Here is a 25,031-nt window from a genome sequence, read left to right as displayed (position 1 = left end):
CCACATATATACATGCACACCACATACAACACACACACACACACACAAGCTATAAAGAAGCAAAAATGATGTTCCAGGAGGACACACACCTTGCCTGTAGTCTCATGGGCAGGACATAGCAGTCTGGGCCCTGTCAATGGGTTTGTCTCATTTGAGGTCCATTCACAGTCTCTAAAAACAAAGGTGAGTATCCCATTTAGCCCAGAAATAGAGATTTTCAGTGCCAAGACCAGGGTGGCCACAGAGAAAATTGGATGGTCAGCCTGCTAAAGACCTGCCTGTCCTCAGTGCTCTGAGGCTCTGGAGTAGGGCAGATAGAATGTGGAAGTGGTACAGGGGCAGCCTTGGGAGCCAATGCCTGCATGCTAATAGGTTTCAAACCTCAAAGTAAAAGCCAGTCCCAAGTGAGTCCCAAGTTTCACATGCCATTTTCAATTGCCACTGGACCCCATTCTGTTTGGGAGAATTCTACATCTTCCAAATTCCTGTCTACACGAGCCAAAGCCTCAATCACCTTACAAATGGCCCGTCCTCCTCCTTTGCTGTCCCCAGACCACAACACCAATCCCCAGAGCCATTCAGCCCTCTCTACCCAATGTTAATATTTCCGGGCATGAGATACCTGGAGCCCGACAACATTCTACAGATTTTTAAGAAATTGAATTTTGTTTGCCAACTGGCGTATACTGTAACAGAGCCCCATCAGACGTGGTTGGCAGAGGCCTCAGACTGCCTACATCTGCACTCGTCTTAGTCATTTGGCCCCGAATATCCACTGCTATGGTTTGACTGTAAAATGCCCTCTATGTACTTGTGTGTTTGAAAGCTTGAAGCCCAGCTGCTGATGGTGTTGGTAGAAGCTGCTGGTGCCTTTAGGACCAGGCAGAAGTAGGTCACGGAGGGTGGGTCCTGAAGGGGATACCTACCTCTGGTTCTAGTCCAAACTCTCTGCTTCCTGATCTGCCAAGATGTGAGTGAGCCATACCACAGGACCCTGCCACTCTAGACTGAATTGGTTCAGCCACCGTACCCACCCAGACACCATGCCTACCAGCCGCAAGGACTGCACTTCTTAAAACTTTGGGCTAAGTTAAATTTCTTCTCTTTATGTTTCTTCTCCCAGGTCTCATTGTTGAGTTTTTTAGTTTCATTGTTGTTGGGCTTACTTGTTTATTTTTACACTAAAATATAACCCCTCCCATGCTCCATTTTGTGTGTGTGTGTGTGTGTGTGTGTGAGAGAGAGAGAGAGAGAGAGAGAGAGAGAGAGAGAGAGAGGAAGAATGAATCTCTATATAGCTCAGGCTGCCCTGGAACTCACTATGCATCCGAGGCTGGCTTTGAACTTGCAGCAATCCTCTCATTTCAGCCTCCTAAATTCTGGGATTACAGAACCAAGCCCACTTCCCAGCTTCTGCCAGGCAGGTTATCACAGCGATGAGAAAAGTTATTGAAATGTCCACTGAACACTTACACTGTGTCGGTCACCGAGCTGAGAGTGGGAGCCGAGAGAAGGGTGCTGACCCGGACTTTTTGAAGGGAGAGGGGCGTCAGCAGTCGGTGATTTAACTGTGCCTCCTGGCTCATGGCAACTCTCTGCCGATACAGGAGGAAATACGTAGGTGTGAACGGGTGTGTGTATATCCTCCCTGCGGCCTTTGGGCACCTTCCTCAGCAGGGTCCTGTCACAAAGCAATCCCTCACAAACCGCTATAAAGAGAGCATTGTCCAACCAAACCAGAGGGCAAACTTTCCCAGCAGCAGATTCTTCTAGATTAATTAATTTTTTTATCGCATTTAGTTATTCATTGTGGGAAGGGACATATGCCTGTGGTGTGAAGAGGGTAACTTAGTGAGTCTGTTCTTGGTTCCTTCCGTCTACCAGAATGTCTATGGGACCAGAAATCAGGAACACCATACACTCATCGTACACCTGGTGAATGGTAAGCACAATGGGCTGATTTGCATTTCTTTGGCTCTCAGGTAAGGGCTTGATGAAAACTCAAATATTTATTGAACATGTTATTCTTCTATAACACAGGAGAGAAAACTGAGGTTCTTGGCTGTGAGATTCCCTGTTCAGAGCCACCTGTTTTCGGGTCTGCATTCCTAAACACAGTGTGTGTGGTTCTTCCATGATCGTGTGTCCTGTGGCCCGGGCATGGTGCTAGACACCCAGAGACTCTGAGGAAGACATGAATCTCTGTTTCTAGATAGCCCCCATCACTCCACTGAGATTGTGAACAATGTAAGCCTTGTTCCCGGCAGCAGCTGTGGGCAGTGACTGTCTTCCTCCACCCTCCAGATAGCTGAGCATATAAGTGGGGTTGTGGAGATCTAGAGGCTTCTGGCAGCCTTTTAAGCTCTCTGGCACAGATGTCCACCCTTTTAAGGAAGCACGTACCCAGATAACAACCATCTACACCCTGCTTTGCAGAGCACGTTTGTGCATGCTCCGTGTGCATCTCCGGAGGTGGTGTGGGACATAAATCTGCCTGTTCAATGAGGAGAGGATATGATATAGTCTCAGAACCTCCAAGTGACTTACCCCTGTCCTCCAGCTACTGTGAGGGCAGAAGTGAGTCCCAGGCCCACGCCAAGTCCCAGAGCCTTCCTCAAACTGCCCTGGCTTTGCAGAAGACAGATCCCGTCCCTGTGCATTTGAAGTTCCTCCAGGGCAGCAGGCATACCTCTCCCCTTTCCCCATGTTTTACTTTTTTTCAAACTGACAGGACTTTTCTGGAATGTTCCAAGATGGGACAGCTGCAGAGAATGTTCTCCTCCTAGTTCCCTTTAGCCTGAATATACAGTCTGCATGGTAGGGAGGTATGTGGGTCAGGTCCCTGAGAGGCCCATTCTGAAATCATGGGTGAATGACTAAGTTTATTTGGGAGATGAGCCCAGGAAGTACAGGCCAAGCAGAGGACAGGGAAAGGAGGAAAGCCAGGAAACTTGATACTGTACCAAGTAAGTTACCGCTGCAGCCCGGGGCCTGATGGGGAACCAGAGACAGGCAGAGTGGCACCCTATTTGAGAGTTTTTTCTCCCCATATCCCATCCATCTGTCCATCCGGGCTGAAGCTCTCCCGAGTGCCGACTCACCGTAAACCCCCATGTTCTCCAGCTCATGCGTCCCTAGCAAGCCCCAAGGTGGAGACTCCTAGCTGTTTGCAGTAGGCTGCTGGAATACGTTGGAAAGCCAAGTGGGGATGCCACAGTACCTACCTATAGCATTCACCATATGTGAGGGCATACATCCCAAGACCCAGGAAAGAGCACAATCACTTTAGAAAGGGCCAGCCTCCATATACACTATAATCTTCCAAAACATGCATATCTGCAATGAAGTCCAAGTCATGAATTAGGCACAAGAGACTCTCATCAATCCCCAGCAAAAGACGACAGTTGTAAGAAAGTATCACAGTAATGAGAGTGGTGTCCCTGCCCCTGAAGAGTCAATACAGATATTCACACGTTTGGATTGTGACTGACCAAAGCCTCCGAAAATGGAATCGGAGGCCCAGGGCATTGGGTGTGGGGGCTGTAGGTGCTAGAGCTTGAATAAATAATTGGGGTTGGGAAGTCTTTATTGGCCACATTTATGTTTTAATTTTAAATGTTTTACTGCATATGAAATGTATTTTAATACGCACACCACACATTTTACCCATTTCAAAAAAAATTTTTTTTGAGGTGCGGTCTCACATAGCCCAGCCTAGTCTTGAACTTAAAATGTGCCTTAGAGTGACTTTGAGCTTCTGATTCTCATGTCAGTATCCCCTGGGTACCAGTTGAGACTACCGAACAAGTTTGGGTTGCAAGTATGGGCCGCCTTTCCAGCTACATGATGTGTCTGGATTTGAACGGAGGACTTTATGGTAGAGAAGCATGCTACAGACAGAGTCACACCCCCAACTCTCCCCACTAACTATTTTTACGTTTACAGTTCAACAAAATGAAGATACATGCATGACCATGGTCTCTCTGAGCGATTAGGTATTTGCTCCCATCTCCCCAACCTCCGCAGTCCTGTCAGCCACGCCTACTTTTCTGTCTATAAGTTTGACTCTCTGGGTGCCTCACATAAATGGAACCAGTGGTATCTGTCCTTTCATATCTGACTTGGATGGGTTGAATTCTAAAATGTGCATGCCCTGTGGCCTAGAGTTGAGGTCCCGAGACCCTTGCATTACCCAAAGACAGCAAAATGGCAGTGCTGCGTGACGCAGAAAGCTGGACATCACCTCCATCCGGAGAGGGTACTGAGGGAAGATGCAATTTACTTCAGAGGTCTGGGGTATGATGCAGCTGTTTAGCAGAACAAAAGATGTCATCCATAAGAATGAGTCCAAGAGAGGTGAAGTTTAAGCAAGGACAAAAACCAAGCCCCTCAAAAACCCGGCTCCTCAAATCCCCAAAGCAAGTTAAGAGGTAAGTTAAGCAGAGAAAGACTTGATTTTGTTTAAAAGAAGCCAGTGAGGCAGCGCCCACTGATTATCTCAGCACTACTGAGTCTGAGGCAGGATGGAGCTTGGGTTTGAGGCTACTCTGTGCTGCACTGTGAGATTCTCGACTCCAAAAAAGAAAAGAAAGAAAGAAAGAAAAGAAAAGAACAAGGAGGAATAAAGATAGAGAAAGTGGAATAAGTGTGAAAGGATACAGGCATGTACCGTGTGCACCGCAGCTCTGCATGAGCGTGTAGGCGAGCGTGTTAAGCATGTTCCGGGGAGAACATATCTAGCCAGAGCTGCCTTTAACATTGTCTTGACTTAAGAATGGATAATAATGCCGATTTCTTCTGAATAAATAGCTCCTAGCAGCGAAGGAAAGCTCACGATGCAATCATTCTGCATACAACAGTAACCTGGATGTGTGTGTCTATCGACAGGCAGATACAGGGTAGATACTCAAGCATTCACATGGTGGTTCACAACCATCTATAACTCCAGTTTCAGGGGACCCAAAGCCACCTTCTGACCTCTGCAGCACTACACCCATGTGCACCTATATGCGTGCAAGTAAAACACTCACACATGTAAGGTGAAACAAATAAATCTGAAACAAAGTTTCTAAGACAAACAAAAATATTCATGGCAGCAGTAAACATTGGCTAAAAGTGTGAACTGCCTGTCTATCCAGGATATATGTTGGATAGAGTTGGGGATGCTGTTGTCTAGAAGGCACAAGACTCTGGATTCCAGGTTTCACTTCTAGCACGGAGCAGAGAGGTGGAGGAGGAACAGGAGGAGGGAGAAGAGGAGGAGGGGGGGAGAGAGAAAGAGGACTGGGTGAGGAGGAGGAGGAAGAAAATGAAGTGAGGGACAGGAAGAGAGGGAGGGAAGAGAAATAGAGAGGGTGGGATAGGTATGGTGACGAGAAGGGAAGTGGAGAAAAGAGATGACAAGGAGGGACCAGATAGGGAGGAGAAGGAAAAGAAGGTGAGAACAAGTCCAAATAGAGCAATAGTCTTTGTTCATGGTTGTCCCTAGTAGAAAAGCAATGTTTACTGAAGCAAAAGAGAGCTGAGTGCATCAACCAGAGTGGGTGAGAGGGCCCCTCTCCTAGGCCTACCTCCCATTTTCACAGGAAATGGGTCAAAGGGAGAAGAAATCCTATGCAGGACCCATGCCCTGGGCTCAGGCCTAGGCTGAGTGCTGGTTCAGCATCCCCTGGCTGGTACTCCCTGGCCAGGCTCACTGCCTCTCTGAGTCTGTGAGCTGGCCCATGGCCCTGGCTGCCTCTCAGCTAGGCCATCAGGAGATGCCAGATGTCCTGGTAGACACCCACTCACTATGGCCTCCTTCCCTGGCTCTGCAGAATGAGACTGCAGGGATCTGCTTAGTTTCTGGACAGAGGGATTTTGACAGGTGAAAGTATTTGAGAAAGAAAATCCTTCTGCTGCAGAATGGATGGAGAAAATTTCTTTTAAAAAAAATCAACCTTTCAGCTCAAGCAGGCCTTCGGTGAAATATAAGAATTTCTCTGATTATGTATCTAATATTGAGCCGAGAGGGGAGGGAGCAGATAAAAGACGCTCCCCACTGAACTGGCTCTTTCTATTTCCCACACGCCGTGTTTATGATTATGGGTTTAGAGTATTTTCCTTCTTGTGTTTCATAAAGGACGGCATCCACTCACACGGCTCACCCCTCTGCCCTCTCCCTGATATTTCACAGCAGAGCAGGGGGAGAAAGGATCAGCTGACCCTGCTTGCTACTCCTGGCAAGCAGCTTGGTGAGCAGATTCTGAAGCCGAGCAACTCACCAGGAGCCAGGCTCCACCACACTTTCCAGAACTCCCCTTTGCTTCAAAATTGTATTCTGTCATGGGAGAGGCAGACTGCTGAAAGAGGGGTGTGTGTGTGTGTGTGTGTGTGTTTATGTAGCTCCATTTGCATATGAATGCTTGCATGCAAGGGTGTGCATGTGTGTGAGTCCATGGGTGTGAATGCATGTGCATCTGTACACGAATATGGTTGCATGGGTGCAAGGGTATGAATGTGTAGGTATGTGAGTGGGTGTGCAGGTAATGGGAAAAGACCGTGAGGAAAGCTAGAAGAGGAACAGCAGGGTGGTTGAAGAGGTTGAAGTGGCTCAGAGATGGAGCTTAGTGCTGGGCCACCCTACAGATCTCACAGCACAGTTTCGGTCATGCTGTCCTCCGAGCTACCTGAGAGGCGGGTGTCATGATACCCACCACACACACGTGAGAAAACTGAGGCTTGGAGAAGCTGGAGGTTTTGACCAGAGTCTCACATGGGGAGATCTAGGCTGGGCTGCTCAGGACTGTGACCCGGCCTTGTCACAAATACAGAGCAAAACTGATCGCATTCTAGGAAGTTCTGGCTTCACTGAGACCCTGTTATGTTCCTGTGGTTGCTGGCAATGGCCTCATGGGGTCACCTTGCACAGGTGTTATTCGCTCTCTCCTCTCTGCTCTTCGTGAACTGAGAAGTCCTTTACCCAAGACCTCAGGGTATCATTTCATGGCAGGCCATGGATTAGGTGCAATTTCCCAGAAAGGTTGGTTGTTAAGAGTCTGCTGTGGACGTGGTTATTTGTCACAAGATCAGAGGATTCCTTAGAAGATGGACCACAACTCCATCAGAGCAAGAAACTGCATCCCCAGTGCTTCTTGATTCAGAGTCTCCCAGAACACTTTTGGCATCACCTCAAAGTAAAGTAAGGAAAACTCATCCGTGAAATCAGTCTCCTGTGTGCCAAGAGCATACCTGGACACACTAAGAACATACCCTGGACACTTCAAGAACATAGATAACCTGGACACTCCAAGGATATACCCGGACACTCCACGAACATACCCAGACATGGCCAGAGCAGTCCTCATGTCTGAAAAGCAGACTGGCCCATGAGAGGACAGCAGCCAAAGAGGTCAAGTGACCATCCACATTGTCCATCTGGGGCTCCAGTTCTGACCAGTACCATTTCAACTTGCCATTTAGGTTTCTGCCAGACCCATCCACCCCCTACTTCCTGGTCAGAAACAAGATCCTTCATGAAAGGTGATGACATTCTATCTTGTTCTATGAAGGCAAACAATGGCAGAGTCATTACCCAGTGGTCCCTTCTATGCTTGTTCATCAAGCCCAGGAAAGAATGGCCACTGGCATCACTGAGAGCTAGGTGGCCAAGGTTTCAATGGTCCCATCACTGGCTCCTTTCCAGAGAAATCTCCAGTCTGGAGAGATGTGGGCTGTGGGGGGGATGTGAAGGGCCAGTGTTTCTCTCTACACAATGTCTTATTATGTATTGCAGCTTCTCTGTTCACCAGGGTCCTCCAACCATATGTGGCTACACTAACTGTCGTCTCCTTCTAGGGTCACCCCCAAGAGATGTGGGGTGAACTGATTGGAGCAGCAGGGATGTTGGAGGGATTTTGTGTAGAACTAAATTAAGAAACACTTAAAAATTGCCAAGTCTTGGGCTTGACACATACACACCAGTTGATCAGCGAGGACAAAGTGTGTCTCCTTCTATCCTTAGTCAGACTTGGACTCTGGAATCTGGTCATACCTTGCATAGCGTGACCTGAGAAGGTAGGGACCTAAGCTGCATTGTTGTCTTAGGAAACCAGCTGTACCCAGATGTTTGGGAAGCTGCCTGGCTCTATTCAGGGCTCAATCCTGTGCTCTTAAAGGGGCATTGTGTGACGCAGGTCCCCAGCAAGAGTTATTAATGAATGAGAGGATGGGAACACCCTCTTAGCTGGAGGATGCCAGGGTGCATTAGGGCCACACGCTGGGACAGCCTAAGAGGCCATTGGACTGTTGGTGGTCTGAGCTGACTCTCTCAGCTCTGGCCTACAGAGACCCCAGCAGCCCTTCAGATAATTATCTCCTTCCAGGGAAGGATTTCACCCCCACCATTGTGAGGATTTGGAGGAAAGAGCCCGTGCTACTAATTGGTGTCTTCCCAATAGCACTCCCACCCCCGCTGCCACATTAACGCTGTGGGGATTACATTAAGACGGTGAGGAGGTAAGACCCAGAATAAACACAAGGGCCCTCCCTAAGTGCATTCTTGCCACAACTTAAATTGTCTGGACCCCCAGAGCCTGCTCCTGGGAGAGTTAAATACTCATTCTGAAGTACAAGTGGGGGTGGGTGGAGGCTTAGTCAATTTCTACGGATCCTGACTTCCTTTGGCATCTTCTAGGGGCTTCGTTTCTGCGCTGTTTGATTCCCTTTGACGATTGTCAACTTAGGTTTACTAAAAACTGGAGAAGACTTTGTTCCGGGGTGTGGGGGGGAGGGGCGCCGCTGGCTTAGAAACATGAGCCAATCCCCGGGCTTGTCCATCTACCCTGGCACCATTTATTGCTGTGTTTCTGAACCGCTCGGGGTAATCAATTCCAGAGGCTGGGAGAGGAGAACCTTGGCAAAGGAGCCTCTCCCTTGGCCATCGCTTCAAATATTTTATGCAACTATAGCATTTTGATGGGGCCCAAAAATTGGACACTAGGACATCTCCATGGTCCATTGTATGTTGGTATTATGTGTCCCCCTGCCCTTTGGAGAGCCGTTCTTGGGAGGTCCTGCAGCAAAGCACTGACAAGTTTCAAGGTCTAAGCCAAGGGTTTCTGCAGAATTTGTTATGAAGGTCTTGAGACATGGCTGAACTGAGTTCACTTTTATTGACCATTTATTGTACGCCCAGCTGTGCAGAGGGCTGGTATCCACCTTCTTTTTCACCTTTAACAATAGCCCAGTAAAGAAACCAGTTATCGTCCCTACCTCTCAGGCAGTGAGCACAGGGCAGGATTCACACTCAACACTTTGCTTTCCACTCTGCCCCCCCTTCTCCATGGAAGGAGAATCATGGCTCCACTGATAAGTTCCTCTGAAGAAGCCAAGAGCTGCACCATGCTAATTCCCTCACCTCTGAGAAGTGGGGATGCTGGGTCCTAGGGTGTAGAGTCCTTAAGTTACAGCCACTTAGACTACACCCTCTTCTCAGTCTCCCTGCTCCCCAAGAACCAATGGTCCAACTCTGCAGAAACACAAAAGCGTCTTAGTGTTCCCTATTGCCTGCCCCCACCCCATCCCCCACCGCCAGGGCTCTGCTGACCCCCCCCACACACACACACAGAAGCTCACTGGGTACAGATATCCAAGTTTGGAAGGTTCTCTCAACCTTGGGGGAGGGAGGCCCCCACCTCCAGTCTGCAGGCCCAGCGAGACATGTCTGTGCCAGTCCTGCAGCAATCAAAGACAGTTTCCAAACCGCTGCTTCTTACTGACAAACACTTGTACTTTTCCCTTGGATTCCATAACAGAAAACAGGCTTTTCCCTGTAACTCATGGGAAACCATCTTTGAGCAGGACCTGAAAATAATTCTGCTCTCCCTGTCTCTGCCTTACCCCCGTGCCACAGGACAGAGGCTATGGAGGTACTTGGTAGTCTGGCTCTGAAGGCCCTGCAGTGGACAGATGTGCCCTGGACTCTGTATCTGGAGCTGGGCTGAGCGTAAGTTCCACCGCAGGCGCTGATCCTCCGCCAGCTTGTGGGCTTCCTCTCCAGCTCTCATAAGGCTGCTGGGAAGGCCAGTGAGATGAGAGGCAAGCATCCAGCTGCAGCTTTGAACCCATATGACCAGTCCATCATCTGCCCATATGTGTGGTTGTTTAGGACTTCCAAGACCATGAGGTGACCCAGCACCCAGTGCTGCTTAGCTTGGGATGTTTGTCCATAGTTGGCACAGCTACAGAAACACTTCCAGGAAACAACTGCAGGTGAACTTGATCTTATAGCGCATACTTTCCTTCCCGGGACTCGGTTTCCGCTACTGTATAACAGTTACGTGTCGCTCGCTCCCTCAATGAGTATGAAGCCACAGAAAGGGAGAGAGCCAGTCCCTGGCGCGTGGGAAGCATATGAAAAGTAGCTGTGGGCTGGAGATATACCTCCATTGGTAGCAGACTTGCCTAGCGAGAATGAAGGCCTGGGTTTGATATCTAGCACTGTACAAACCCATGTGGTAGGGAAATTCTCTGTACTCTTGGCATTGGGGAGATGAAGGCAGGAGGATCAAGTTCAAGTCCATCCTAAGCTATATAGTAAGTATAGGACCACCCTGAGATACACGAGACCCTTTCTTAAAGTCAAACAGCAAACGTAGCTGTTGTAAGTCCTCACCATATTTCATCCAGTACCTCCTGAATGAATGAATCAATGCTGTTCCCTTATGCTTCTTAGTCTGGTTTTCTATTGCTTTTTTAATTTTATTTTTTTTATTTTTAATTAATTAATTAATTAATTAATTTTTGTATAACGACTACTCACAGAAGGATCATCCCCGGAACACTGGCTGTCACAAACTTGAGATAATGTATGCGCCACTCTGTGAGGTTAGTTGTCTTCCCAGTGGCTTGTGCTCCGGTAACCTGAGGTGGACGGCAATAATGCAATTTTCCCATGGCAATGTTGTTCTAGAGGGAGTGTGTCCATTCTGCTCGGGCCGCTGAAACCCAATCTGCAGGAAAGGACATTCAAACCGAATTGGAGGTTAAATTTCATTTGCTGATTTAATAAAAACTAACAGGATGGATTTGGGGATATTTCATTAATCTTTCTTCCCTTCCAGTGCAAAGGAGATTAAGTTCATTCCAGCTCGGCCTTAGCTTTCTCTCCTGCAGCAGACTGCAATGTCCACTTCTTCTCTGGCAAGTTAAAACCTAATTCGTCACACACAATTCTCCCCTGACCCTGTCACCGCTCGCAGGAAAGCACTGAGCAGCAGGCGTGAAGGCGCACACGCAAGTGTGTGCATGCACAGCACACACGCTCACCACACACATTCATATCACACACACACATACAACGGCACACCACATACACACAAGTATACATATTTACACGCTTTCACTTGTACTATACACATATATAACACCACACACATGTACACAATTATAGGCATGTATATGTATCACATGCATGCAAGCCACATACATACACATATATATCACATATATACCCTACTAAATACTTCACAAGCATATATGACACATGCACACACACCCCAAATGCTCTCAGTACATACAATATAACATACATAATATCACACTTATATATCATACACATGGTATATATCCCACATAGGCACCACAGACATATATGTATATACCACAAATAACATATATATCCATCACACAAATGTATACCACATAACACGCACGCATACACCTATACATGGCTGCACAGAAGGTGTAAGGGAAAAGGGATTTTAGGTTTGGGGGTTTCAGGAGTTCGTGGTGAAGTCAGAACTCGGTCAATTTTAATCTTGTGACTCTGCACACGGAATGTGACCTTTCTGAGGCCTTTTCTCTTTTGTAAATTGGGAACAAATAATCCCTCATCTCACTGTCTCAGAGACAAACACGGAGGGAACAAAAATGTCCTTTTAGGGTGCAGTCTCTCATAGGAGAAAGGGCCTCAACCGGACCAGAGTGTGGCTCAGGAGCAGAGCAGGTACTTGGAATGTTCAAGACTGTTCTGGAATGTTCATCCTCAACAATACAAAAAGCCTCCATCCTTAGTCCCTTAGCAGAAGTCCTCACAGGGATCAGGGCTGCCATGGCTAGTGCAACAGGGAGGGATGGGGGACCTCAGGGAGGGTGGCAATGTCACTCCTAAGCCAATGTTACAGCTTGAGCACTAGACTGAAACCTTGGTAGTCATGAGTCTTCACAAGAAAGAGGGACTGTGTCACCATCCCCATCCCACAGACAGAGAAGCTGAGGCTTAGAAGTCAGAGTGCAAGGGGCAAAGCCAGGACTTGATTTCCAGTGCTGCCCTAGTCAAAAATGGAGAGAGGAGGCCAAGTTAAGGGCTTTGGAACTCAATCTTTGAAAGAAGAGGGCATTGGCTGTTGAGTTTGGGCACAAGGAACAGCAGTGGAATTAGGGTGGTAGAGCAGATACCCCAGGGCACGATGGTGAGGCCTGGTCTGGCCAGAGAAGGGAGCCAGAGGGTGTCGAGGCAAAGTGGGGTAGGGGTAGGGGGAGATAGTGACCAGTCAATCTGGAATGCCCCAGCTCCTTGGAAGGTCCTATCAACAGGTGTGAGTCCAGAGGATCAGGGACCAGGGCTGTCCCTCCCCTCTAGCCCTACTCCTATGTGAACTAGCAAACTAGTGTCCTCGGCCACCATGACTACTGACTGGCTTTTAGCAGAGCCAGGACAAGGCTCTCTGAGACTGAGCAGTAGCCCTCAGGCCTCAGCCTTATTCCATTCTTCCCTTCCAGCACCAAGCCTCCTTCCTGTTAGCTCTTGGTTGACCTCCTGGATAGGAGACAACACCCTCATCCTGTCCAAGCTCTGCCCTCAGAACCTAAACAAAGAGCAGCCTCCTCTGGGAAACTCAGTCTCCATCACAGACTGTCTGGAAAAGAGGGCCCAACAGGTCCCCTGGTCCAGACTCTACACTGCAACGGAAGATGGCTGATCTCTGCCCTGTCAGTGTCTGTGAAAACATGTCTGCCCTCTGCTAGGTGTGGTAGTGCCTGCTGAAATTCCAGCATTTAGGAGCCTGGGGCAGGAGGACTGGAGTTCAAGACCAACCTGAGCTACCTAGGAGACCCTATTTCTGAAAAGAAGAATAAAAATGAGAATAAAATTAAGAGGAGGAGGAAGAGGAGGAAGAAGAGAAGGAGGAAGAGAAGGAAGAAGACAAAGAGGAGGAAGAGGAAGAGGAGGAAGAGATGCTGCCTTCACTGTCAGCTGCAGTAGTGAACCCCATTAGGTAGAAAGACTCCCATGGACCAGCAGCCTGGCTTAGCCTGGATGGGCAAGCCTTGAGTTACCAAGTGTACTCCATATTTTCCTCATCACTGTGACAAAACACTTACAGAGGAGACTTAAGAGAGGAAGTGCTGGGCTGTAGGTCAGTTGACAGAGGGCTTACCCAGTTTACACAGAGCCTTGGATTTGGTCCCCAGCAAATGCATAGAGAGTTGTGGTGACATGCACCTGTGATCGTAGTACTGGAGACGTAGAGGCAGAAAGGTGAGAAGTTCAAGGATGCCCTTAGCTACTTAGGGAGTTTGAAGTCAGGATGTGCTACATGAGACACACACACACACACGTGTGTGTGTGCACATCCATGCATGCACACACATACACACATGCACCCACGCACAAACACACACGTACATACACACAGGCACACACACATGCACACGAACGCACCCATGCACAAATGCACACGCACAAACATACCTTAAAGAAGGAAGGATATGTTTCCCCTCACAGTGTTAGAGTCTGCCATGGTGAGGAAGGAAGGTGCTAGGGACTGGGAAACAGCATGCACCACCCCTGTGAAAGTCACAATGGGAGCACAGTGCGGTGGAAGGAGGTAGCAGCTCCTCACAGGGTGACTGGGATGTGAGGGAGCAGAGGAACAAGGATAACAGAGCTCTAACCACCAGGCCCGCCCCTCATAGCCTACAGCCTCTAGCTATGCCTCAAATCCCCAAAGCTGCATAGTGCCCACAACCCAGACAGCCCCACAGCTGGGTACTAGGTGTTCAAATACACGGGAGAAATGTCAGCTTCGAACCATAACACCTTGCCAGCCCCCTCTGGAGAGCTGTCCCCTCAGAACCTACAGCATGACAGGAGTCTACTTCATCCCTCCCCCTGATATCCACTGGTGTCGCCTCTGTCCAGGACAAGATGAACTAGGGCAGCCAAGGCTAGCCCAGGAGACAGCCAGTGGTCACAGCTATGACAAGGTCGTGATGCATTCCTCGGCAGAGGCTGAGTGTCAGTGGCGGTGGCTTGGACCACAATGGTGAGCACATCCCAGCTCCTCTTGGTCCCTGCCCTCCCTGAGCCAGGGCACCAACAGCAGCACCTTTGGTCAGAACTGAAATGGCAAACACACATGTGCTAACCGTGTGAGACTTCACAACAGGGGAACACAAGTGTTAGGAAGCTTCCCTCACCTGACCCAAAATCATGGGTGACGGGGCTAGCAGACAGGCACAGGCACAGGCAGAACCTTGTCTCCTAACCTTCCATAGGTGGCCTCAAGCAGAGTGGGCAAGCACAGGGAAATGGGCCAGCCATCTTTCGAGTCGATCGCTAGTCCCCAAGTCTCCACCCATCCCTTCTTCCTTGGTTAATATTGATTATCCATCTGCTAGGATCTAGAATCATCTAGAAGACAGACCTCTGGGTACATCTGTGAGGGAGTTGCTAGACTGGGTTAGTAAATAGAACGAGTCACCATAGGTGTGGTGGCTGCGGCGGCGGCATTTGTGGGCTGGTTGTGAGCTAAACACAAAGAGTGTAAGGTGAACAGAAGCATCTCTCTCTGCTCCCTGACTACAGACAGACACATGTGACCAGTTCCTGCGGCCACACTGTGCCCACCTTACAGATTAGGTAGCCTCAATCAGTAAGCCAAAATAAAACCTTCCTTCCTTAAATTCTTTTTTCAGGAATTTTGTCCCAGCAATGAGGAGAGTCCTTAACGCACCTCCCTTCCATCCTCCTTTGGGAGCCAGGAGCCCTCCCTGGTGCAGCTAGGACAGCTAGGACACCCTCTAGCCCATCTCCCTCTTCTCCCACTTCTATAGCTGGTCAGAAGAAATCACTCCAAGAATAGGGACTGGGTCTCTTGTCCTTCCTCTTGTCTGTGCCCTGGCATGTGGCTTCTGACTCTGAGGCTAATTTGAACCTTCCCTTGGCCTCTGGCCATATAAGCTGGCTGGCCACACTGCCCTCGTCTCACCAGACATATAGCTACTTCCAGGATGCCATCCATCTGCTCCCAGGTATCCCAATGGCACACGTGGCATACACTGTGACACACATGCCCATAGAGTCATCTCTCTGGACTGTGACCCTCTGGGACTGTGCCCTGGGACTGGTGGTGTGCCACCCACCATTTTGTTTTGTTTTGTTTTTGATGAGCACATACTTGAACAAATACTGTTGGAACAGAAATGGTTCACACTTCCAGCTCGCTTATGCCTGTCTCAGCTGGACACTGCTAGTGTGGGCCACCATCCCTCACTGTCACCCTTTCATGCCTTGAGGTGTGCTGGAGGAGGAGGATCTCTCCTGGGAAACAGGCTGACATCATTGGGCAGACTCCTGGTGAGTCATCTTACTGAAGCTTGCAAAGCTGGTGTTCTTGGGAGTCTTTTGTGACTTTGGGCCAGGGTGCTGCATTGGCCAGGTCTACCCAGGACACACTGCTGTGGAAGATATTCCAGCCCCTCTCAGATTTGGTTACAGCTGGTAACACTGCAGCACCAAGACAGCGCTACCAGAAGCTGCCTAACTCAACAGTCTGAGGCTGAAGTGCTGTTATCCATCTCAGGAACCATGGTGGATGCCAGAATGTAGGCACCCTGGTGCATCGGGTATTTACAGAGCCACACATATGCAGGGCTCCAGCATGGCTGGGCTCAGGCTGTGGGCTGACAGGCTGACAGCAAGCTGGCCATTGAAGGAAGGTGTGTGTCCTCTGTATAGAAACTGCCCACAGTTGACTACTTGGTTACTTGCACTGCTGAGTGGGTCATCTATCCCGTGTGCCTTGAATGTCCCTGTAGGACCTCCTACAAAGCTCATCAACCCACAGGCCCAGTTCACACCAGCAACATCTGCTTTCCTGTCTCTTTTGGAGGTCCAGAGGGGGAGGAGACTTGGCCAAGGTCATAATCCTGGGCAGACCCAAACTCCAGTCTCAGCCCCCACCCCCAAACCAAGGAGCTTGCTGGATAGACAGAGGGCTGGATGGACAGAAGGCTGGATGGATAGAAGGCTGGATAGGCAGAAAGTTGCTGAAATAGTGCCAAGTTCATGGTCAGGCCTCACTCCCCCTCCAGGCTAATTAGAAAGCGAGGCTAATCTTTGAGGTCTCTCCCGATTTTCCAGGCTGGCTTCCTCCCTTTCCTTTGTGACTGCACTCTTCTCTCCTCTCCTTACAGATCACAGAAGCCTCCACAACTCTGTCTTCTTCTCTTGGATGAGACTCAACTTAGACCTTTTACACACACACACACACACACACACACACACACACACACACATACACACTCCCATGTTCCAGGTATCCCCAAAGGAGTAGCCTAGGTTGTCCAGGCTGCCCCCGTGTGGATCAGATCAGGAGAACTCTTGGGTAACCCTACAGCTGCAGTCTGGGGCCTCTCATCCCATAAGCCCGGTGGAATTCCTGGCCAGAGTTGTGTTCTTTCTCATTCACCAGATGCTGGAGGGAAGAATGTGGCCAGTGAGTCACAACCTCTTTCTCTACTGCTTTGTCTTGGTCAGGATTCTCCAGAGAACTGTCTTCTGTCCTCAGGACCACCCAAGTGCACCAGCATCCACTGGGCTAGACCCACGGGGGGAGGGCAGCATCAGCCTTTAGACAGCACCTGCTGTTTACTTGGTACCCTGCGCTCAGCGTGACGGGACACCCTCCCTCTAGGGATAAAAAAAGGAGCAGGGCAGACATGGGGGCTGTATTGCTGGTTTACAGGATTCTGCCTAACTCATGCACTCAAAACAGTTTGAAGAGTGCTGAAAAATATCAGGATCAAAATGCTATGCATGCCAGTGATTTGACCTCTGACCTCTTCGGGAGGCATCGCTGCAGGTTCGCAGGGCAACTTTAGCCTGAAATATCAGGAATCACTTGCTTGGGGAGCTGGAGGCTGTAAGTCAAAGTTCATGAAGTTGGTAGGATTGGCTCTCCTGGGCTTAATTTGAGGCCTGAAGATGGTGCTTCCCCCTTAGTCTTTCTATCCACGTCCCTCTGTGTATCTGTGCCCTAGCTTCTTCTAAGAACAGCAGTCCCACTGAGTCAGGACCCAGCTCCAGGACCCCATTTAACCTTAATTTCACCTTAATTGACCCCAAAGAAGGTCACACGTGGGAAAGAAGGGTACAGCTCTGCCAGCCATCATGGCCTTAAGGGTACTACCTGGATTCAGAGTCTGGCTCTGAGAGTAATAGCCACTCGAGTGAATCAGGATCAGGTCCTGAACACTTAACACCCGCCCCCTCTCCCACATGGCAGAATCAACCACCCTGAGAATTCCAAGTCTATTGGTGGGATCTAAAATCATCTCTTAGGCTGGGACGTCCTGGTGAGTGGGTGTAGGTAGGGTCCCAGGCAGGCTGGAGCACAGGATGCCCACCGGTGACCTTGGCGAAGGCCAGGCTCACATGTGAGCTAGGCTAGGCAGGGGTCAGGAACATCTGCAGTGCAGAAGCTTGGAGAATGAAGCTGGGCGAGGAAGACAGGAAGAACAAAATGTAGATGTGGGGAACATCCTGCAGAGAGGGTGGCTTCAATCGGAAGAGATGGCACAATGCGGTCATCAAAAGAAGGAGATGGGCTGCATTATAGAGGTGACCTGAAGGGGGCAGTGTAGGGCTAAAACCTTCTCTTAACTACCAGGTCCTGTGGAATGCAAGGCTTCACTGCCCCGGAGAATGGGTACCCTTTCTTCAATGCAAGAGGAGCTTATGAAGGGTTCGGAAGGACTCTCGGAGGCCTTGATGGGGGCGCGGAGAGGTGCAAGCTAATCCCAGCCTCCAGCCTATCTCCACATCCACAAGCTTCTCTTGTCCACGCAGCCTTGGCCTTCCTCTCCAGCGGGCACGTCCCACCACTGTGGCTGCGTCAGGAATTACCTTTCTTTTGGGCCAAAGACAAAAAAGAATGCAGGCTGCTTTCCAGGCTTATTAAATTACACATGGCGTATTCTTCCCGAGCGCGTCCCGTCTTAGTGGAGCTTAGAGCTGCGCTCAGGCCAGCCGGGCTCCGGTTACCTGTAATGAGTACAGCGATCCGGGGCTTAGCGATAATTCCGCGCTGATTCTCTGTGCTCTGGAGCCCTGTTGGCCAACTTGGCCCACAATGAAGATCAACACAAGGCCCCTTCTACCCAATGTCACTACACTCTCCTTGGTCCTCACTGGGGCCAACACCACCCTTCTCTCCTACTTAAGAGTGGCTGAATGCTCTCAGGACAGATTAGACAACAGTTTACACCCCCTTGGGGAAGAACGAAAGTTGGAGCAAGAAATAAAAACCCAAACCAAAAAAAAAAAAAAAAAAAGTAGCTAATTCCATCCTGTCAGCAGTAGATATTAAAGCTACAATAGTACTACTGTTGACTTTTAATTTAATTTTCAGAAAGGTAAGCAAAGCCCCCAGTACAGGCTATAGAGGAGGTGCTGGATCCTTCCCCCCCACCCCCTGAAGGCAGTCTGGAGTTTTCCTGGGGCCTGGGAAGATTCCCAGCCTCGATGAAAGATGTCCCAAAGTCTAGCTCAGTCACAGCTAGCTGTATTATTGAGCATGTGCTTTGCGTCTGACCTTTGCCATAGTCTGCAAGTTCTGTAGTGGCTCTGAGGTAGATGTAGGCATCTCCGTTTCATGGAAGGAGAAACGGAAGGTTAGGAAAGGCTGTGTGATTTTTACTGAGGGTGCCCAGTCAACAGAGAGGTCAAGCTGAGACTCAGCCTCCGCCCTTCCTTGCACTGTGGGTTTTCCAGTCATGAATCAGGCTCTCTTCAGTCTCAAATCCTGGGGACCCGGGAGACTGGAAGGTCACCTCATTGGCTGTGTCCCACTGTGATCCTCTAAAGTAGCTAGCATTGTTTCTTAGCTGTCAAACGGCGCTCACATCCTAGCTCTGTTGAGAGCCCTGCCTTCTCCTCCCAGAATTGCGTTCCTCTGTGTTTGTGGGGCCCCTTTTCTCTAGTGCTGGGACTGGGGTTCTGCATATGTTACCCAAAGGCTAACTATCATTGTATACCCAGCTTAAGCCAGGCAGGGATGAGGCAAGTACCCACCACATCCCATAATATGGGAGTCTCTCTACTCCCCATATTCCCAAGAGCCTTCAGTAGAAGCAGAAAGGACAACCAGAGTGAAGTGAAGGCAGAGAAAGCTTCTCAGTACCAGTCAACCCTAGGGGCCACACCACCTCTCCTCTACTGACAAGGGGTACCTGGTAAGTAGCCTGTGAGGCCAGTTGGAAGTGCCCACTAGCAGGCAGGACAGACAGAGGACACCAGGGACCTGGGAACATGTTCCCTCTATGTGGCTCTTAAGCATTTCAGGATCCTTGGGACATTAAGCGGTGCCGACTGACTTCTGAGAGACAGACAGATTGATCTCAGATTGATCACAAGCATATAGGGTGCCTGGGGTGCCTGGGGTATTTTCCTTATCACTTCTTGGTCCCAGTTTTTACACACGCACACACACACATACACACACAGTTCTACCACTCCATGCCAACAGTGTGTCTAGATCTACAAGTGTCACCTTATATTCCTGACCAGGACGTGAGCTTTTGCAAACTCTGGCTTTACCGTTTAGGGAGAGTTTCTTATCCACTAGGAGAAGAAAATTGGATCTCTGTTTTTCAGCCGAAGCACCGAAGCAGCAGCTGGAGCAGACATACTAGAACTCAAATTTGATGACGTCATGCCTGTTTCACGGACTCTGCCACAGCCCTCAGGGTAGACACAGTGTATGTGTGTGTGTGTGTGTGTATGTGTGTCTACATGTGGGACTACTATATGCAAACATTTGTATATTTTAGGTATGTGTATTTTAGGTATGCATATGTACATCTCTGGATTTATTCATTCATGTATGTCTACATGTATACAGCTGTGTATTGTATACACTTGCGTGTTCACACTCATGGGCACATTTTAACCGTGTTCAGGCACACAGAGCTGTGCACATTTGTAGATTTATGTATCATGTATGTGAAGGTAACTTCCATGACTCTGCATCTCTCTGCACATATGTGCTCATATGTGTATGCTTACACACTTGTGTGTGGGCTGTGTGTGCATGTGTGTACAAGCTAGACCCTTTCTCCACTCCAGCCTGAGGTCTTGCCACTTTCTAACCCCACCCCACCCCCACCCCCACATTACCAGGCAGCCTGAGATCCATTGAGGCCCTGTCTTCTCGGCTGTCTGCTGCCCTTGAGGGCCATTGCCCTGACTCTGGAACCAGACGACCTGGGTCCAAACTCACACACTTCTCTCTGAGGGTCTCAATGTATTCACCTATGTCACGGCATTGATGGCACCTGATTGTGAGATTTGCATTCACTTTGGATGGTTCATGACACATTTTTCCGGAGCTCAGAGATGCATGTAGAATAAAGAAGTGGACTCCCCTCCCCAGGAAGGTTTCTTACTTCTGCATGGGGGTGGGGGACATTGGAGTCCCATCTAATGTGTCCTAAGACATGGAATAAGTCTTCCTGTTCTAGAACTGACCATCCCATAGACTGTCTCTGAGCATCCAGCTCCCAGCCCAGTGGGCCTGGGACATCAGAGCACACAAGAGTCCATCTTGTGATCCAGTTAAATGATTCCTGCTCGTTATACAATCATTTTTGATTGACACTCTAAATATGTCCAGCAGACCAAGGAACAAAAGGCCTTGCTGCTAACCTGTCACTGGGTGTCATGGGGCTCCTGGATCTTGCCCCTGTACCCAGCCATCCCATCTCAAGGGCATCTGGTGCTTTGTATCCCTGGGGAAAGAACATAGGACGAAGAGGTATAATCTAGTCCAGTTTAGTGACAAATAGAATCTTCAGAGTCTAGGACCACCCACAGCATGTCCAGGTCCAACTTACCTGCTGTCCTAGCTGGATTTAACTGTCAACTCGACACAGACTTGAGTCATCACAAAAGAGAGTTTCGATTGAGGAGTTGCCCGTGGGCACATCTGTGGAGAATTGTATTGGTTGTTAATTGATGTAGGAAGACCCAGCCCACTATGGACTATAGTGTCCTCCCCAGTCAGGGGACCGTGGGCTATATGAGAAAGCAGGCTAACCGTGAGCTGGCTGAGGCAGCAAACAGCACTCATTCTCCCAAGGTTTCTGCTTCAGTTCTTGCCCTGACTTCCTTCAATGTCGACCTGTGACCCGGAAGTATAAGCCAATTAAGCCCTTTACTCCCTTAAGTTGCTTTTGGTCATGGTGTTTGGTCACATCAACAGAGAGGAAACTAAAGCACCTTCAGGGTGAGACCCAAGGTCAAGGCTGGGCTGAAACCCTCATTCTCCCACCCCTGAGAACCAGGAGCTAACACTTTAAGGGTACTATAGGCAGCCTTCCTTCCCACTCACAACCAAGGCTGCAAATGGTATACCAGCTTACAAATATTTCTGCATCTGTTTTGTTTGGTTTTGAAACAGTTTCATTATACAGTATCGGCTAACTTGGAACTCACTTATGTAGACCAGGCTGGCCTTGAACTCATAGAGATCCATCTGCCTCTACCTCCTGAGTGCTGGGACTAAAAGTGTGCACCAGCACTACTGACACTTGTGTGGTTTTTTTTTTTTTTGAGATATGGTGTTGCTATGTAGCCCAGGCTAGCCTCAAACTCTGAAACCCCCTGCCTTAGTTTCCTGGGTGCTGGCATGTGAAGTATTCAGCACCACTCAGGTTTAAGTTTGCAACTAAATGATTTTCAATGAGAGTCTTCTTTGGGATGCTAAACATATATCATCTGCTTATCCCAAATCATGCAGCGCAGACATCAAGAATGAACCTTAAACTATCAGCTTTGGGTGGCAAAGATATGACTGTTGAATCCATCACCTGCAACAACCTGGCCACTCTGGTGTAGAGGGCCCACAGTAGGAAAGGCTGTGCACCTGAGAGGACAGGTCTTTGTGGAGAATCTTAGTACGTTCTGTTCAACTCTGCTCTGAACCTAAAAGCATTCTAAAGTTTGCCAACAACAACAACAAAAAAAAACTCAGGAGCTAAACTCTCCAGTTCTCAGTTCCTAGATGTTCACTGTTTCCTGAATCCTTGAGGCTGTTGACACCTCCTGTGTCTGGAAAGCATCTCAATCTGTATAGTAGACTTCTGTACAAGTAGGCTTGTGCAAACAGGTGCATAGAAAGATGCCCTGCTGTGAGTGTCTCCTCAACTCTGCATCCAAGGGAACTCAGGTAGCTTGAAATCAGCAACGATGGAGATTTTTAACACTAGAAATTGGTCGACATGCTGGGTGTGCTGGATGACCTTATGCCATGACCTTACCACTCAGGATTCTGAAGCAGGGGGATTGCCATGAATTTGAAGTCTGCCTGAGTTACAAAGAGAGATTCTACCTCAAAAGGAAAAGAAGAGGAGGAGAAGGAGGTGGAAGAAGAAGAAGGAGGAGGAGGAGGAGGAGAAGGAGGTGGAAGAAGAAGAAGGAGGAGGAGGAGGAAGAGGAAGAAGAAGAAGAGGAAGAGGAGGAGGAGGGAGAGGAGGAGGAGGAGAAAGAGGAGGAGGAGAAAGAGGAGGAGGAGGAGGAGGAGGAGGAGGAGGAGGAGGAGGAGGAAGACAAACACTACAAATCAGGACTTGATTTAGACTACTTTAATTTCCCAGACTGGAAATTGACATTGAATGAATGTATACTGTCCGTCCATAGCTGATAAGTAGTTATCTAGCATATAAAAACGTATGTCACTAGGACATGTAAACCTAGCACTCAGCACTCAGGGAGCTGAGACAAGACAGTCAAAATTTAAAACCAGTCTGGGTTACCCAGGGAGACACCCATCTCAAACAAGCAAGAAAAAGAAAGCCAATGGGTATGTTCTGTGAGATTCCGACTACAGAGTATCTGTTTTGATTGGTTGGGTACCACAGCTTGCTGGATTACAAGTTTGGTGTCCTTTCCGCCCCTTAGGAGCACAGCAAAGTGAACACGAGCTTCCCAATCAAGCTGATGAGTGTAGCAAGGGACTCCTAATGCCAGTCACATGCAGTCCCACCCCCTTTGCCTTCGTGACCTCTGAAGGAACACATCCTGGTTTGAGTTCCCAGGGAAGGAGACCCTGAAATAAGGGGTCAGTAGCCCCCGTAGTTTATGTGGACAGCGACCCTATTGAGGGCCGTGTGGAGGTGGGTTAGGCAACTGAAAAGGTTGCCAATGAAAACCTGTCACAGCGGGAAACCTGGCCTAAGACTTCCAGAGACACAGAGGACCTTGCCTTGGAAGACACTGTTCCTGAGGGCACTGTTTGCAATTGTGCTCGGTCAGCCTGGTGTTAGAGGTGTATTAATTCAGTATATTGTCTTATTACAATGTGAAGCCTCCCTTTTGTCCTTTAAGAACTAATGCAGCCTCGGGTCTCCCTGGAAGGAACGAGACCAATTCAGAGTGAAAACTGAGAGGATATTTCACTCTCCTTGTCTCCAGGCTCTTTCCTCTGTTCTAGGAGATTCCTAAAGACCTTTCCTCATGGAGAGAGAGTCATCAGCCTGACACTCTTCTATAGAGACATTGTCTATCGAGAAAGAAAAATAGCCTCCTGGAGCCCACAATCAACCAACCAACCAACCAACCAACCAACCAACCAACCAACCCCCAGTAGAATCTGCTTGCACCTGATTGGCCCCTACTGAGTCACGTGACTATCTCCATTAACCAATGGTATGACCAGGGAGGTGACGCTCTGATTGGCCAGAGTGGGGTCTTGTACCATCCCCTGAGATTCTAGAAAGGATTCAGCCTGCCTGCGAGACTAGCTTAGATGAGGGGTGTGTGGGGGGAGACTCATATCCCACTAGAGTCTAAGTGATCTAAAGAAGTCAAACGAGGTGGCCGTGTATAAAAAGGACATGATGCCCAATCAGAAAAAAAAAAACAAAAAAACAAAACAAAAAAACAAAAAAAACCCAAGGCTTTTACTGAATTGTCTGAACAGAAATTCTTCATCTGAATACACTCAGCAGGGGCTGGAGCGACGACTCTGACTAAGAGCACACACTGCTCTTCAAGAGGACCTAGGTTTGATTCCCAGCAGGCACCTTGGCACCTACCTGGTGACTCAACTGTGTCTAACTCCAGTTCCAGGGTATCCAACGCCCTCTTCTGGCCTCCACAGGCACCAATCACACAAGTGGTACACAGAGACAAAAGCAGAGAAAACAATACAAGAATTTGTTTTGTTCTTCTGAGACAGGGTCAAAACAAGCAGTCCTGAGAAGAATTAAGTGACATTCTGTATGATTCGAAGTAGAAATCTCTGGATGTAATGACACAGGCCTTTCACCCCAGCACTCAGGAAGCTGAGGCTGGAGAGTTGCTATGAGGGCAAGAGCTACAGTGTAGGAGGCTGAGGTGGCAGGATGTTTTCAAGTTCAAGGCTGGCCTAGGTTGCATAGCAAGAACCTGTCTCAAATAAAAGAGAAAGGCATGGGAAGATGGAAGGAAAGGGAGGGGAGGGGAGGGGAGAAGAGGGGAGGGAAGGGGAGAAGAAGGAAGAGAGAGAAGCCCTCAGATTTACCCAAGAGTTAGACTGTTGATGGACTTGGCTTCAGCCACATTATTCAAGAGTTGGAGAAGCTGTCAACTGACCAGTGTTCTGAGTCACAGGAAGTCAGTGTCTGTGGAAGGAGAAGCTCCAGGGAGAAGGAACAAAGCAGTAACTATCAGCTCAGAAGATGGACTTCATCTGCCAGACAATAGGACAAAAATCAGTGAGACAAGG

This window comes from Grammomys surdaster, unplaced genomic scaffold (genome assembly GCF_004785775.1).
Source record: "Grammomys surdaster isolate TR1022 unplaced genomic scaffold, NIH_TR_1.0 144, whole genome shotgun sequence".
Lineage (NCBI taxonomy): Eukaryota > Metazoa > Chordata > Mammalia > Rodentia > Muridae > Grammomys > Grammomys surdaster.
This window is presented reverse-complemented; position numbering follows the sequence as displayed.